At 46.0% G+C, this 15923-nt stretch overlaps 1 protein-coding gene across 1 annotated transcript in view; it reads left to right on the plus strand.

Annotated features, from left to right (window-relative positions):
• The window catches only part of LOC124719036 (solute carrier family 46 member 3-like), a 364910-nt gene that overhangs the window by 199472 nt on the left and 149515 nt on the right, over positions 1-15923 (plus strand). The window lies entirely within an intron of this gene.

Below are 15923 nucleotides of genomic sequence, written 5' to 3' on the forward strand. Positions count from 1 at the left end.
TGTGGCTTCTCAATAATTATATAACAGAAAAATCATCGCGTTTCAGATTTTTAATTCAAGTAGCAAATGTGAACACCATGAGCTTTAATTGACGATCGACACTAGTATTACGCAAAAAGGGGATGTAACAGATGAGACTTCTGCAGTTCTGAGTGAAGCCTTATGCGCTCAAAAATGCGGCATCGCGTGCGTTCATTACCTTGTCGGTGTTCGTCAGGGGGCGGCGGGCGGCAGCTCCGTCCAGCTAGCCCTCTCGGAAGTAACTCTCTCCTAACTTCTCCTTACTACAATTTACCGAAGTTGGTTTAAAAAAAACTATCTCGCTGTGTTTTCATCTGACCAATCAGGGTCTCAATGTTAACCTTAAGCTCTGCCTACAAAAATTCTGTCTATCCAATGAGAAACGTTATGCTTTTCGTGGTGGGGCAATGTTTTTAAAGTTTGCAACGTAAACGCTAAAACTTGCAGCTGGTGTGGTGCTTTTAGCGTTATCGTAACATCTATACTGTTCTTCTGGAGGGCACTACCTTTTAACATGGGCTGGGGGGTGGTGCTGATGTAACAGAGACGCGAAAAAGTCTCACGCTAAATTTGCGGGTGGTGTGGCCCTTTTTGTGTTATCGTAAGATCTATACTGTTCTTCTGCAGGGCTCTAGCTTTTAACATGGGCTGGGGGGGGGGGGGGGGGGGGTGGTCCTAACGTAACAGAGACGCGAAAAAGTCTCACGCTAAAAACTTGCGTGTGGTGTGGTCCTAGCAGTTAGCTGGCGACGTGGGTGTCCGTCCGTCCCTTATCGTAGGGCCTTCCAGCTTAACACGGTTCTGCTCTCGGCTTCTCGTTTCTCCCCTCGGAACTGCGTCTGTCTCACGGTGGGAAGGTATGACATGCATTTAGGCATTCTTGTGTTAGTCTGTAGTATTCCATTTGCTCACTCGTTACTCGTATTACTTTGGTTAATTTAATGTCACGATTTATTCGGAGCTATGTGGCATACTGCCGGATTTGCTTATCATGTCAGGGTTTTCATGGAAGGTGTTGGATTTGCCTGACACCTTACAACACGATCCACTCAGCCACCAGACTTCAACTCTGACATGAAAGAAGTGAGTGTGTGAAGCCCACTCCAGATGTGCTGACACTAGAGAAACACATTCGTCATGCCTGTGGCGCCACTGAGTTGCAGGATGGCACATTTGAAAGTGTGCATCAGCGATGTTCACCCATGTCTGGAGGCCCAATGGGCGACTTCAAAAGGTTCAAATGGCTCTGAGTACTATGGGACTTAACTTCTTAGGTCATCAGTCCCCTAGAACATAAAACTATTTAAACCTAACTAACCTAAGGACATCACACACATACATGCCCGAAGCAGGATTTGAACCTCCGAGCGTAGCGGTCGCGCGGTTTCTGACTGTAGCGCCTAGAACCGCTCGGCCACTCCGGCCGGCTTGGGCCACTTCGAGCACCTTCTCAACACAGTATGCCATGCACTGCACTGTATTGTACAAGCACGATAAATTATGAAACACATGCAGCAATGACACCATGCATCCTCCTCTCTAGCTGAGTGGCCAGCACGGCTGACTGCCATGCGGAGGAGCCAGGTTCTATTCCCGGTTCTGGAATCACTCAATAGAGGAAAGTCCACTGGACCTGACGGGATACCAATTCGATTCTACACAGAGTACGCGAAAGAACTTGCCCCCCTTCTAACAGCCGTGTACCGCAAGTCTCTAGAGGAACGGAGGGTTCCAAATGATTGGAAAATAGCACAGGTAGTCCCAGTCTTCAAGAAGGGTCGTCGAGCAGATGCGCAAAACTATAGACCTATATCTCTGACGTCGATCTGTTGTAGAATTTTAGAACATGTTTTTTGCTCGAGTATCATGTCGTTTTTGGAAACCCAGAATCTACTATGTAGGAATCAACATGGATTCCGGAAACAGCGATCGTGTGAGACCCAACTCGCTTTATTTGTTCATGAGACCCAGAAAATATTAGATACAGGCTCCCAGGCAGATGCTATTTTTCTTGACTTCCGGAAGGCGTTCGATACAGTTCCGCACTGTCGCCTGATAAAGTAAGAGCCTACGGAATATCAGACCAGCTGTGTGGCTGGATTGAAGAGTTTTTAGCAAACAGAACACAGCATGTTGTTATCAATGGGGAGACGTCTACAGACGTTTAAGTAACCTCTGGCGTGCCACAGGGGAGTGTTATGGGACCATTGCTTCTCACAATATATATAAATGACCTAGTAGATAGTGTCGGAAGTTCCATGAGGCTTTTCGCGGATGATGCTGTAGTATACAGAGAAGTTGCAGCATTAGAAAATTGTAGCGAAATGCAGGAAGATCTGCAGCGGATAGGCACTTGGTGCAGGGAGTGGCAACTGACCCTTAACATAGACAAATGTAATATATTGCGAATACATAGAAAGAAGGATCCTTTATTGTATGATTATATGATAGCGGAACAAACACTGGTAGCAGTTACTTCTGTAAAATATCTGGGAGTATGCGTGCGGAACGATTTGAAGTGGAATGATCATATAAAATTAATTGTTGGTAAGGCGGGTACCAGGTTGAGATTCATTGGGAGAGTGCTTAGAAAATGTAGTCCATCAACAAAGGAGGTGGCTTACAAAACACTCGTTCGACCTATACTTGAGTATTGCTCATCAGTGTGGGATCCGTACCAGATCGGTTTGGCGGAGGAGATAGAGAAGATCCAAAGAAGAGCGGCGCATTTCGTCACAGGGTTATTTGGTAACCGTGACAGCGTTACGGAGATGTTTAGCAAACTCAAGTGGCAGACTCTGCAAGAGAGGCGCTCTGCATCGCGGTGTAGCTTGCTCGCCAAGTTTCGAGAGGGTGCGTTTCTGGATGAGGTATCGAATATATTGCTTCCCCCTACTTATACCTCTCGAGGAGATCACGAATGTAAAATTAGAGAGATTAGAGCGCGCACGGAGGCTTTCAGACAGTCGCTCTTCCCGCGAACCATACGCGACTGGAACAGGAAAGGGAGGTAATGACAGTGGCACGTAAAGTGCCCTCCCCCACACACCGTTGGGTGGCTTGCGGAGTATAAATGTAGATGTAGATGCATTTCAAGTCATATAGGGGTGAGGCAAAATCATGTAAACAGAGGTAGTAATGGGATGGTTGTGTTTCACGGTCAACAACCCAGGTAAGGCACACGTCGCACTGGGCTGTGCGTGTTCAGTACGGACGAGGCGTCAGTACAGGTTGTTTACGAGTAGTGCACACCTCGTATATGTATTCAGAGGCCGAAGTGGACGTGCAATAAAGGACCTGACAGAGTTCCAAAGAGGGCAGATTGTGAGGACCCATTACCTGGAGCATCAGTAAGCAAGACAGCCAACTTATTCAGTGATTCAAGAGCAACTGTTTCAACAATCACACAAATAATAGAAAGACATCATCGTGTAAATCAAAAGAACACAAACCTAGCGGCGGCTAAAGTCATTGCAGAGCTCAATAGCCACCTACGAGATCCTGTATCTATCGGCATTGTCCGCTGAGGAATCCCATAAAGCGAATATTCGTGGACGAGCTGCTATACCGAAAACATTAGTGACGACAACCAACGCAAAGAAGCGTAAAACATGTTGTCAAGAGCATAAATCCTGGACGGCTGATCTGTGGAAACACGTCATAAGGTCGGACGAGTCAACGACTTCCTTATTTCCAACATCGAGCCAGGTTAGGGTCTGGAGAAAGCCAAAAGCAACCTACAGTTTTCCTTGTCTGATTCCAAAGGTTAATCATGGAGGTGTAAGTGTAGTGTCGTAGGCAGCCATATCATGGTATTCTGCTGGTCCCATCATTAGTCTCAAAGGCCGTGTTACAGCCAACGATTAGGTGAACATTTTAGGTGATCGGGTGCACCCCATGATTAAAATGTTGTTCCCCAATAATGATCAAATATTTCAGCACGATAATGCACCCATTCAGTCAGTCAGGACAGTACAATCGTGGTATGAGGAGCATGCAACTGAACTGCAGCGTCTTCTCCAGCCACCACAGTCCTCAGACTTGAACATTATGGAACGCTTGTGGGCGGTATTGGAGCACAGACTGCGGAACAGATTCCCGCCTCCCTCGTTACTACAAGACTTAAAAGAGGTTCTTATAAGAGTGGCATAACATTCCACTGGAGACTGTACAATCATTACATGCCAGTATTCTACGAAGAATCGCACCTGTATCACGGGCAAATGGAGGTCCAACCGCTTATTAATAAACCATTCCCGAGTAAGTACAGGTGTGCACATTATTTTGCCTATCCCCTGTATGTCGGAATTACGTTTTTTCCTACTTATCTTCTTAAGGACCTATTAACCTGATGAAATTACACTACTGGCCATTAAAACTGCTACACCAAGAAGAAATGCAGATGATAAATGGGTATTCATCGGACAAATATATTATACTAGAACTGACATGTCATTACATTTTCACGCAATTTGGATGCATAGGTCCTGAGAAATCAGTACCCAGAGCAACCACCTCTGGCCGTAATAACGGCCTCGATACGCCTGGCCATTGAGTCAAAAGGAGCTTGGATGGCGTGTACAGGTACAGCTGCCCATGCAGCTTCAGCAGGATACCACAGTTCATCAAGAATAGTGACTGGCGTATTGTGACGAGCCAGTTGCTCGGGCACCATTGACCAGACGTTTTCAATTGGTGAGAGATGTGGAGAATGTGCTGACCAGGGCAGCAGTCGCACATTTTCTGTATCCAGAAACGCCTGTACTGAACCTGCAACATACGGTCGTGCATTATCCTATTGAAATGTAGGCTTTCGCAGAGATCGAATGAAGGGTAGAGCCACGGGTCGCAACACATCTGAAATGTAACGTCCACTGTTCAAAGTGCGATCAGTGCGAACAAGAGGTGACCGAGACGTGTAACCAATGGCACCGCATACCATCACGCCGGATGATACGCCAGTATGGCGATGACGAATACACGCTTCCAATGTGCGTTCACAGCGATGTCGCCAAACACGGATGCGACGATCATGATGCTGTAAACAGAACCTGGATTGATCCGAAAAAATGACGTTTTGCCATTCGTGCACCCAGGTTCGTCGTTGAGGACACCATCGCAGGCGCTCCTGTCTGTGATGCAGCGTCAAGGGTAACCGCAGCCACGGTATCCCAGCTGATAGTCCGTGTTGCTGCAAACGTCGTCCAACTGTTCCTGCAGATGGTTGTTGTCTTGCAAACGTCCCCATCTGTTGACTCAGGGATCGAGCCGTGGCTGCACGATCCGTCATAGCCGTGCGGATAAGATGCCTGTCATCCCGACTGCTAGTGATACGAGGCCGTTGGGATGCAGCACGGCGTTCCGTATTACCCTCCTGAACCCACCGATTCCATATTCTGCTAACTGTCATTAGATCTCGACGAACGCGAGCAGCAATGTCGCGATAAGATAAACCGCAATCGCGATAGGCTACAATCCGACTTTTATCAAAGTGGAAAACGTGATGGTATTTATCAAAGTCTGAAACGTGACGGTACGCATTTCTCCTCGTTACACAAGGCATTACAACAACGCTTCATCAGGCAACGCCGGTAAATTGCTGTTTGTGTATGAGAAATCGGTTTGGAACTTTCCTCATGTCAGCACGTTGTAGGTGTCGCCACCGGCGCTAACCTTGTGTGAATGCTCTGAAAAGCTAATCATTTGCATATCACAGCATCTTCTTCCTGTCGGTTAAATTTCGCGTCTGAAGCACGTCATCTTCGTGGTGTAGCAATTTTGATGGCCAGCAGTGTATATTTTCCTACAGACATATTTCGTCGCAAGTGAAAAGTGAAGTAATGAATAAAATTTGTGCCAAGGTCGGAACGTGAACCCGGGTCTCCCTTGGCAGATCCTGTTATTGTGGCTTACAAGATGGGATGAGGTGTGAACTGAAGTTTGTATCTAGGAGGGTACTGGACTTGGGTAAGCCTTCCATCTGTAGAACGCAGTCTCAGAGTGGTTCAGTGGATCACACATCTCCCTGTAAGCAGAAGACCTGGGTTCAACTCCTGGCCTTAGCACAAATTTTAATTCATTACTTCAGCTTCTATGTTTCCCAGGAATCGTTTGCTGCAGTTTGTCCTCATTTGCAAAATCACCGTGTGCACGCGCGCGCACATGTATTGTGTGTGTGTGTGTGTGTGTGTGTGTGTGTGTGTGTGTGCGTGTGTGTGTGTGTGTGTGTGCGTGTGCGTGTGTGTGTTTTGCCAAGTAGGCCGGTAAATGGCACCGGTTGTGTGACGAGAGCCGGTGACCCATCAATTAGTGTGCAAATGACGCTGCAGCCGGGCGTTGGCCTACTATAAGCCGATCGGCTATTACCCCGCATAAGGGTGCCAAGAAGGCGCGCCTAACCAATTTTCCGTGTCACGGCCGCCGTCGCATTACGCCCGAGACGAGACAGTCTCCACAGCCCAAAGCACAGGTTTCATCACCTGCTGCTTGTGCACTGGGGACATCGAGCAGCACATAGCGATCACTGTGCAGAGGCTAGTGTACCAGCGGCTGATCCACGTGGCCATCTGCAGCAAATGGTTCAAATGGCTCTGAGCACTATGGGACTTAACTTCTGAGGTCATCAGTTCCCTAGATCTTAGAACTACTTAAGCCTAACTAACCTAAGGACATCACACACACCGATGCCCGAGGCAGGATTCGAACCTGCGACCGTAGCCTTCGCGTGGTTCCAGACTGTAGCGCCTAGAACCGCTCGGCATATATGAATATCCTAGAGGAACTGGAAATCAAAACCCACAGAAGGTTAACCAAACGGACTACTAAACGAATAAACAGAACTGTAGCATAAAAAATAATTAGGAAACTTTATTGGCATCCTAAAAGAAAAAGGATAACTTTTCCGACATTTCACGAATTGTAAAAGACAATCGAATACTCAAAAGAGATATCTTTAGACGAGGTACAAAAAAGTATAGTATAGTTACATTATTTTTGAACGAACTTACTATCGCTGATTTTGAGCGAATAAAATTTTTGTAAACATACAAGAATCACTTGAGAAAACACTCAAAGATGCATAAGTGTTGCGTAAATTCTATTATGAATGTAACCAACACCACCGGGAGATAATCGAAAAGACACTCCAGAATATAATATGTAGTACAGGTAGTAACAAGTGAGATGTCAAAGAAGTAAATGCTGACATATATACATGAGGCATGCAATTCTGTGTTATACTATAGACGTAAGCAGCATACTTTTATCGTACATTTTTACGAAAAATTGTTCAATAATGGCATATTCGCTTGACGACGGCAAAAATGCCGAAACGAGCTCGTCGTGATAGACATGTATCGAATTAGTAAAGAGTCGCTAAAAAAGAAGTAAAAACTTTGGAAACATATGTCATAATAATTTTTCATGTTTATTTTGTGTTACTCTTCCTGCAGCTGTGACCATTTGTATGGTGGCATCATCTCCAGATGCCTATCACGACTTCATAACGTGAAGGGTGTTGGACATCTCATCGGGGATTACTTTCGGAATGTCAGTATTTTAATTACGGACTGTGTATTTCTGGTTTATGTGTTGCAATATACGTACAAAAGGGAGCCACCTGTAAAAGAAGAGATCACGTTTCCAATGGCAACTGAATGACAGAACCGACGTAAGAACGCGAGAGAATGGATGAAATCCTTGCAGAGTGATTCGCGAGGCGTGAATCTAGACCGCAATCAGGCGCGAGCGACTGTCGTAATTGGTTTTCTGACCTCGCTAACAAAGTCTCCCTTTCCCTCTTCGTAAGAGCAGATCTCAAAGAGTTCCGCCTGTGACGTAAGAGAGAACCGTTCAGCAAATGGAAGTAGGTAGCCCAATTAGAAGACTTTTATCTCAGCGCGCTATCGATCGATCGGTTCTGAGAATCCCGCCTTCTGCGGTAGCGTCAGAGCGTGTATCGGAAATCCCGACGAACCACTCCTTAGCGGCTATTGGCGTCGAACCGGGAACCCCCGGTTCAACAGGGTAGCCGTGATGGCAGAGCGCCGATACGATAATTCAATTACACAGAGTGCGGTAACAGCTGGCGTCACGGTCGTTGCAGAATTAATAGCTTCGTGTGCACCCTGGCTTTGCACGGGACGTTTTTACATTCATGGCGTGGCATTAAAATTGCAGCACCAAGAACGATTGCTAATAACAAAATTTCACATATTGCTTGTGTTCAGTATCGATATAAATTATTAACTAAAGTTAATTTGTTTTTCTGCCTGCACGTTCTAACAATACCACCACTTGCAGAGTAGGTTAGAAATCAGATTAATAATGAAACTTCCTGGCAGATTAAAACTGAGTACCGGACCGAGACTCAAACTCGGGACCTTTGCCTTTCGCGGGCAAGTGCTCTACCATCTCAGCTACCGAAGCACGACTCAGGGCAGGTCCTCACAGCTTTGCTTCTGCCGGTATCTCGTCTCCTACCTTCCATGTCAGCGCACACTCCGCTGCAGAGTGAAAATCTCATTCTGGAAACATCCCCCAGGCTGTGGCTAAGCCATGTCTCCGCAATATCCTTTCTTTCAGGAGTGCTAGTTCTGCAAGGTTCGCAGGAGAGCTTCTGTAAAGTTTGGAAGGTAGGAGACGAGGTACTGGCAGAAGTAAAGCTGTGAGGACCGGGCGTGAGTCGTGCTTCGGTAGCTCAGATGGTAGAGCACTTGCCCGCGAAAGGCAAAGGTCCCGAGTTCGAGTCTCGGTCGGGCACACAGTTTTAATCTGCCAGGAAGTTTCATATTAGCGCACACTCCGCTGCAGAGTGAAAATTTCATTCTGGAAACATCCCCCAGGCTGTGGCTAAGCCAAGTCTCCGCAATATCCTTTCTTTCAGGAGTGCTAGTTCTGCAAGGTTGGCAGGAGAGCTTCTGTAAAGTTTGGAAGGTAGGAGACGAGGTACTCGCAGAAGTAAAGCTGTGAGGACGGGGCGTGAGTCGTGCTTGGGTAGCTCAGTCGGTAGAGCACTTGCCCGCCAAAGGCAAAAGTCTCGAGTTCGAGTCTCGGTCGGGCACACAGTTTTAATCTGCCAGCAAGTTTTACAGAAGCTCTCCTGCCAACCTTGCCCGCGAAAGGCAAAGGTCCCGACTTCGAGTCTCGGTCCGGCACACAGTTTTAATCTGCCAGGAAGTTTCATATCAGCGCACACTCCGCTGCAGAGTGAAAATCTCATCCTGGCAGATTAATAATGTTGCTCACGCAGCATATTTTCGCTTTATCGGGCAACAACAAAGTTATTGACTGTGGATGGTATCGTCAGAATGGAAATAATGAAGTCACTGTAAAAAAAGTCATTAATTTTGGCACTTATCTTGAATGGATTCCCACGTAGATTTCGTCGAAGTTGTTATGGCTCATCTTGTTGATTCTAGGGTGATTCCACTTTGACTGCTAGAAGGTCCAGATCTGTATTTTAGCAATATTTGAAAACCTAACAAATGCGTTTTTCAGGAAATTCTTAATGATCAAACAATCCCAGATCAGAACAATGGTATGGTACAAATGATTTTTGACTTGGTGTTCACGATCCACATTTTTATTAAGCTTCTTGTAAATTCGCATATACTTCTTAATTGTCACACCGGGTTCCCGGGTGCGATTCCCGGCGGGGTCAGGGATTTTCTCTGCCTCGTGATGACTGGGTGTTGCGTGATGTTCTTAGGTTAGTTAGGTTTAAGTAGTTCTAACTTCTAGGGGACTGATGACCATAGATGTTAAGTCCCATAGTGCTCAGAGCCATTTGAACCATTTTCTTTAATTGTCACATGATCATGAAAACAGTTTCGTATCAATCTTCACATATTTAATTTCCACTTTAACCAAAGACAAGACTTGACTGTTCTTTTACAAAGCGAAATAACAACTTAACTTCTGCAAAGTGAAACAAAGACTGCTCTATGTGCGCATTCGCGCCAAAACGGTTACAAGTAAGTCAAAGATTATGACAGTCTCACAGAAATGAATACACATAAGAACCATATCACTGTAATATATCGATACACTGGAGTACCAATACATTAGTAAAACCAAATGTGAATGTTGTCACAAAAATATGTCTGTTACTTCGCAGAAAAGTAGTACGATATTACTGGTATCGAAAACTGGGGTTGGAGTGCCTTAATGGTCACGTAAATAAAGAACAATTGCAACGTGAAGGCTACTGTAAGGATTTGGATATGGTTTTCCATAATAGAGAGACTGATTGACGACAAAGGTTTCTGTATATCACTATATACTGTAAATAGGTATCCAGCCACACACACTTAGTGCTAGTCCATAAATTCATATAGTAGTGGAAATCAGTAGAAAGGGATGGATTTTTGCAGCGAAATAAACATTATCGGTTGGAAAAGTTGTGCACAACGTATATGCATTAGTATGAAATTCAGCCTACCGACAAATGCAGCCAAATGGTATGGGATTTGATATCAGTAGTGCAATATACACTGAAGAGCCAAAGAAACTGGTACATCTGCATAATATCGTATAGGGACCCCGCGAGCATGCGGAAGTGCCGCAACACGACGTGGCATGGACTCGACTGATGTCTGAAGTAATGCTGGAGGACTGACCACAAATCCGTAAGAACAGGACGGGGTGGAGATTACTTCTAAACAGTTGCAAGGCATCAATAATGTTCATGTCTGGGGAGTTTGGTGGCCAGCGGAAGTGTTTAAACTCAGAAGAGTGTTGCTGGAGCCACTCTGTAGCAATTATGGACGTGTGGGGTGGAGCAGCATTGTTCTGCTGGAATTACCGAGTTCGTCGGAGTGCACAATGGACATGAATGGATGCAGCTGATCACACAGGATCTTTACGTACGTGTCACCTGTCAGAGTCGTATGTAGACTTATCAGGGGTCCCATATCACTCCAACTGCACACGCCCCACGTCATAACAGAGACTCCATCAGCTTGTACGGTCTCCTGCTGACATGAAGGGTCCATGGATTCATGAGGTTGTCACCATACACGTACAAGTCTATCCGCCCGATACAATTTGAAACGAGACTCGTTCGACCAGGCAACACGTTTGCAGTCACCAATTGTCGGTGTTGATGGTTCCTGGCGAAGCGTAAAGCTTTGTGTCGTGCAGTCATCAAGGGTTCACGAGTGGGCCTTCGGCTCCGAAAGTCCATATCGATGACGTTTCGTTGAATGGTTCGCACACTGACACTTGCTGATGGCCCAGCAGTGAAATCTGCAGCAATCTGCGCAAGGGTTGTACACGATGATCTGGGCAGCCTTCTGCGGCAAGCGTAAATCACGTATTGCTTGGATGAACACTAGAATGAACTCTAACAGGTACTGTGAGACGCTAGAAACAGAACCGATTAAACTAATCAGAATGTATGAGAACCTATGGGACACAATGTATATGTGTTTTGCTAGAACCAAAAATGGATTGAAGATAAAGATACCGATGTCTTGCCCGGGTCTGCTGTTGCCTGGATTTGAACCCGTGGAAAATATTTGTGAAATATTTTGAAGGCGTGTTTATCGCAATGGAAAGGAATCTGAGACCGTATGTGACCTGAAAAGAGTGATACGAGAAGTGGGCCACAATTTCACTGCAAGAACTACAAACCCTAACAAAATCAACGCCGAAGAGAATTACTGAGGTAATGAAGATGAACGGAACTTGGACTAAATACTAACTGCGCAATAACAATATCCAGGAAATGCAAGCGTCTTATTGGGTTACTCCTGTTTTGTAAGGAACTTTGTACTCCGTCGTGATTGTTTATGTCGTATATGTATCAACTACTTTCATAGAAAATTCGATGCATGTATTCTTCAGACACTGTACTATTACCTTCGTGAAAGTGCCTTTATACTTATTTCCACTAAACTGATCGTCACCTAACACATCCTCAATTTTGTATTAACAATAACGCTCTTCGAAGCGCTGTAGCACTATTCCGACTATGTGACAGTTGTCGTGCTGGAAGATACCATCGCCCTCAGGGAGGACATGAAGCAATTCAGATCGTTCGCAATAATACTCAAGTAGCCTATAGCTGTCATTATACCTCAATAATTGCCACAGCTGCCATGTGAATTTCCTCGACAACATAATATTATCCATAGTGACCTATGTTCGTGGCGCAGTACGCATTTCGAAATGCCGTTCTCCTGGACGACTGCTTGTCTGTACACTATCATCGATCTGGTGTAACAAGGGACATGCTCTATACGACCAGGCCACACTTTTTTATTGCTCCACGATCCAATCTCGATGATGCCGTGTGAACACTGGAATCGTAACTGACCATGTCGTTTAGTCGACTTGGGGACATGTCGGGGCCATCTGCTGCAGAACCTCATTTCAACAAAATGCGCTGAACGGAAAGCTCCGAAACACTTTTGCCCGCACCAGCATTATTAGTCCGTCTTTAGAGCTGCTTTGCAGAGAGTCACAAGTCCACTACGTCAGCAGACGGCCATATCACACGGTGGGCAACGGTCTTAATGTCTCGGAGCATCGGCGCATTATAAATACACTACTGGCCATTAAAATTGCTACACCACGTAGATGACGTGCTTCACGACCGAAATTAAATCGACAGGAACAAGATGCTGTGATATTCAAATGATTAGATTTTCAGAGCGTTCACACGAGGTTGGCGCCGGTGGCGACACTTACAACGTGCTGACACGAGGAAAGTCTCCAACCCATTTCTCATACACAAACAGCAGTTGATCGGCGTTGCCTGGTGAGACGTCGTTGTGATGCCTCGTGTGAGGAGGAGAAATGCGTACCATCACGTTTCCGACTTGTCGGATTGTAGCCTATCGCGATTGTGGTTTACCGTATCGCGACATTGCTGCTCGCCTTGGTCGAGATCCAATAACTGTTAGCAGAATATGGAATCGGTGGGTTCAGGAGGGTAATACGGAACGCCGCGCTGGATACCAACGGCCTCGTATTATTAGCAGTCGAGATGACAGGCATCTTATCCGCATGTCTGTAACGGATCGTGCAGCCACGTCTCGATCCCTGAGTCAACAGATGGGGACGTTTGTAAGACAACAACCATCTGCACGAACAGTTCGACGACGTTTGCACCAGCATGGACTATCAGCTCGGAGATCGTGGCTGCGGTTACCCTTGACGCTGCATCACAGACAGGAGCGCCTGCGATGGTGTACTCGACAACGAACCTGCGTGCACGAATGGCAAAACGTCACTTTTTCTGATGTATCCATGTTCTGTTTACAGCATCACGATGGTCGCATCCGTGTTTGGCGACATCGCGGTGAACGCACATTGGAAGCGTGTATTCGTCATCGCCATACTGGCGTATCATCCGGCGTGATGGTATGGGGTGCCATTGGTTACACGTCTCGGTCACCTCTTGTTCGCATTGACGGCATTTTCAACAGTGGATGTTACATTTCAGATGTGTTACGACCCGTGGCTCTCCCCTTCATTCGATCCCTGCGAAACCCTACATATCAGCAGGATAATGCACGACCGCATGTTGCAGGTCCTGTACGGGCCTTTCTGGATACAGAAAATGTGCGACTGCTGCCCTGGCAAGCACATTCTCCAGATCTCTCACCAACTGAAAACGTCTGGTCAATGGTGGCCGAGCAACTGGCTCGTCACAATACGCCAGTCACTACTCTTGATGAACTGTGGTATCGCGTTGAAGCTGCATGGGCAGCTTTACCTGTAGACGCCATCCAAGCTTTGTTTGACTCAATGCCCAGGCGTATGAAGGCCGTTATTACGGCCAGAGGTGGTTGTTCTGGGTACTGATTTCTCAGGATCTATGCACCCAAATTGCGTGAAAATGTAATCACATGTCAGTTCTAGTATATTTGTCCAATGAATACCCGTTTATCATCTGCAGTTCTTCTTGGTGTAGCAATTTGAATGGTCAGTAGCGTGGCTTGCAGCCTACAGCGAGACCAGTAATACGGAAATGTTGAGCAAGGTGATGTGAGAGTGAGATTTACAAATAGAGATAGCAGAGCAGTACGCTTGGTAAAAGAACGAAATAGAAGCGACAGTCTAGAAGGAGAGTGAGAGGAGGGAATGGGGTCTTGAGAGGAGATTGTGGGAGTGAGGTCAAAATTAGAGCGGAGAGCAGAGAGGTCAAGGGTAGATATAAAAGCTTGGCGGTCGCCAAGGAGAGTGTTCCGAGGAAATCTGCATAGCAACGGCTGCAGGCTGGGAGGCGTGTGCAGTGGGCGCAGCTGCAGCTGCAGCTGCATCTGCAGGTGGTGGCAGCTGGGACCAATGTCGTCATCAACTTTTGGGGAGGGCAACCACAGCTCAAGAGACATTATGAACAATACTGATCATTCAATAACCATTCAAATTATTATTCAACAGTCGTGCCTTGTAAATTCCGATAAGCATCTTTTAGGTATATTCAATTTTACTGTGTCAACTATCAGTGTGGTCTGACTCTTAAACTTGTAGAACTTCCCAAAAGCTGGAAATCCGTAACTGACCGTCTACAGTACACAGGGTGGTCCACTGATAGTGACTGGGCCAAATATCTCACGAAATAAGCGTCAAACGAAAAAACTACAAAGAACGAAACTCGTCTAGCTTGAAGGACAAAACCAGATGGTGCTATGGTTGGCCCGCTAGATGGCGCTGCCATAGGTCAAACGGATATCAACTGATTATTTTTTGTAGATAGGAACCCCCATTTTTATTACATATTCGTGTAGTACGTAAAGAAATATGAATGTTTAAGTTGGACCAATTTTTTAGCTTTGTGATAGATGGCGTTGTAATAATCACAAACGTATAAGTACGTGGTATCACGTAACATTCCGCCAGTGTAGACGGTATTTGCTTCGTGAAAATGGATCGTTTACCAATTGCGGAAAAGGTCGATATCGTGTTGATGTTTGGCTATTGTGATCAAAATACCCAACAGGCGTGTGCGATGTATGCTGCTCGGTATCATGGACGACATCATCCAAGTGTCCGGACCGTTCGCCGGATAGTTACGTTATTTAAGGAAACAGGGAGTGTTCATCCACGTGTGAAACGTCAGCCACGACCTGCAACAAATGATGATGCCCGAGTAGGTGTTTTAGCTGCTGTCGCGGCTAATCCGCACATCAGTAGCAGACAAATTGCGCGAGAATTGGGAATCTCAAAAAAGGCGGTGTTGAGAATGCTACATCAACATCGATTGCACCAGTATCATACTTCTATGCACCAGGAATTGCATGGCGACGACTTTGAACGTCGTGTACAGTTCTGCCACCGGACACGAGAGAAATTACGGCACGATGACAGATTTTTGCACTCGTTCTATTTAGCGATGAAGCGTCATTCACCAGTAGCGGTAACGTAAATCGGCATAATATGCACTATTGGGCAACGGAGATTCCACGATGGCTGCGACAGGTGGAACATCAACGACCTTGGCGAGTTAATTTATGGTGCGGCATTATGGGAGGAACGATAATTGGCCCCCATTTTATCGCTGGCAATCTAAATGGTCCAACGTATGCTGATTTCCTACGTAATGTTCTACCGATGTTACTACAAGATGTTTCACTGCATGACAGAATGACGATGTACTTCCAACATGATGGATGTCCAGCACACAGCTTGCGTGCGGTTGAAGGGGTATTAAATAGAATATTTCATGACAGGCGGATTGGTCGTCGAAGCACAATACCATGGCCCGCACGTTCACCGGATCTGACGTCCCCGAATTTCTTTGTGTGGGGAAAGTTGAAGGATATTTGCTATCGTGATCCACCGACAACGCCTGACAACATGCGTCAGCGCATTGTCAATGAATGTGCGAACATTACGGAAAGCGAACTACTCGCTGTTGAGACGAATGACGTTACACGTATTGCCAAATGGAT

The sequence above is a fragment of the Schistocerca piceifrons genome, chromosome 10, assembly GCF_021461385.2.
Source record: "Schistocerca piceifrons isolate TAMUIC-IGC-003096 chromosome 10, iqSchPice1.1, whole genome shotgun sequence".
NCBI lineage: Eukaryota > Metazoa > Arthropoda > Insecta > Orthoptera > Acrididae > Schistocerca > Schistocerca piceifrons.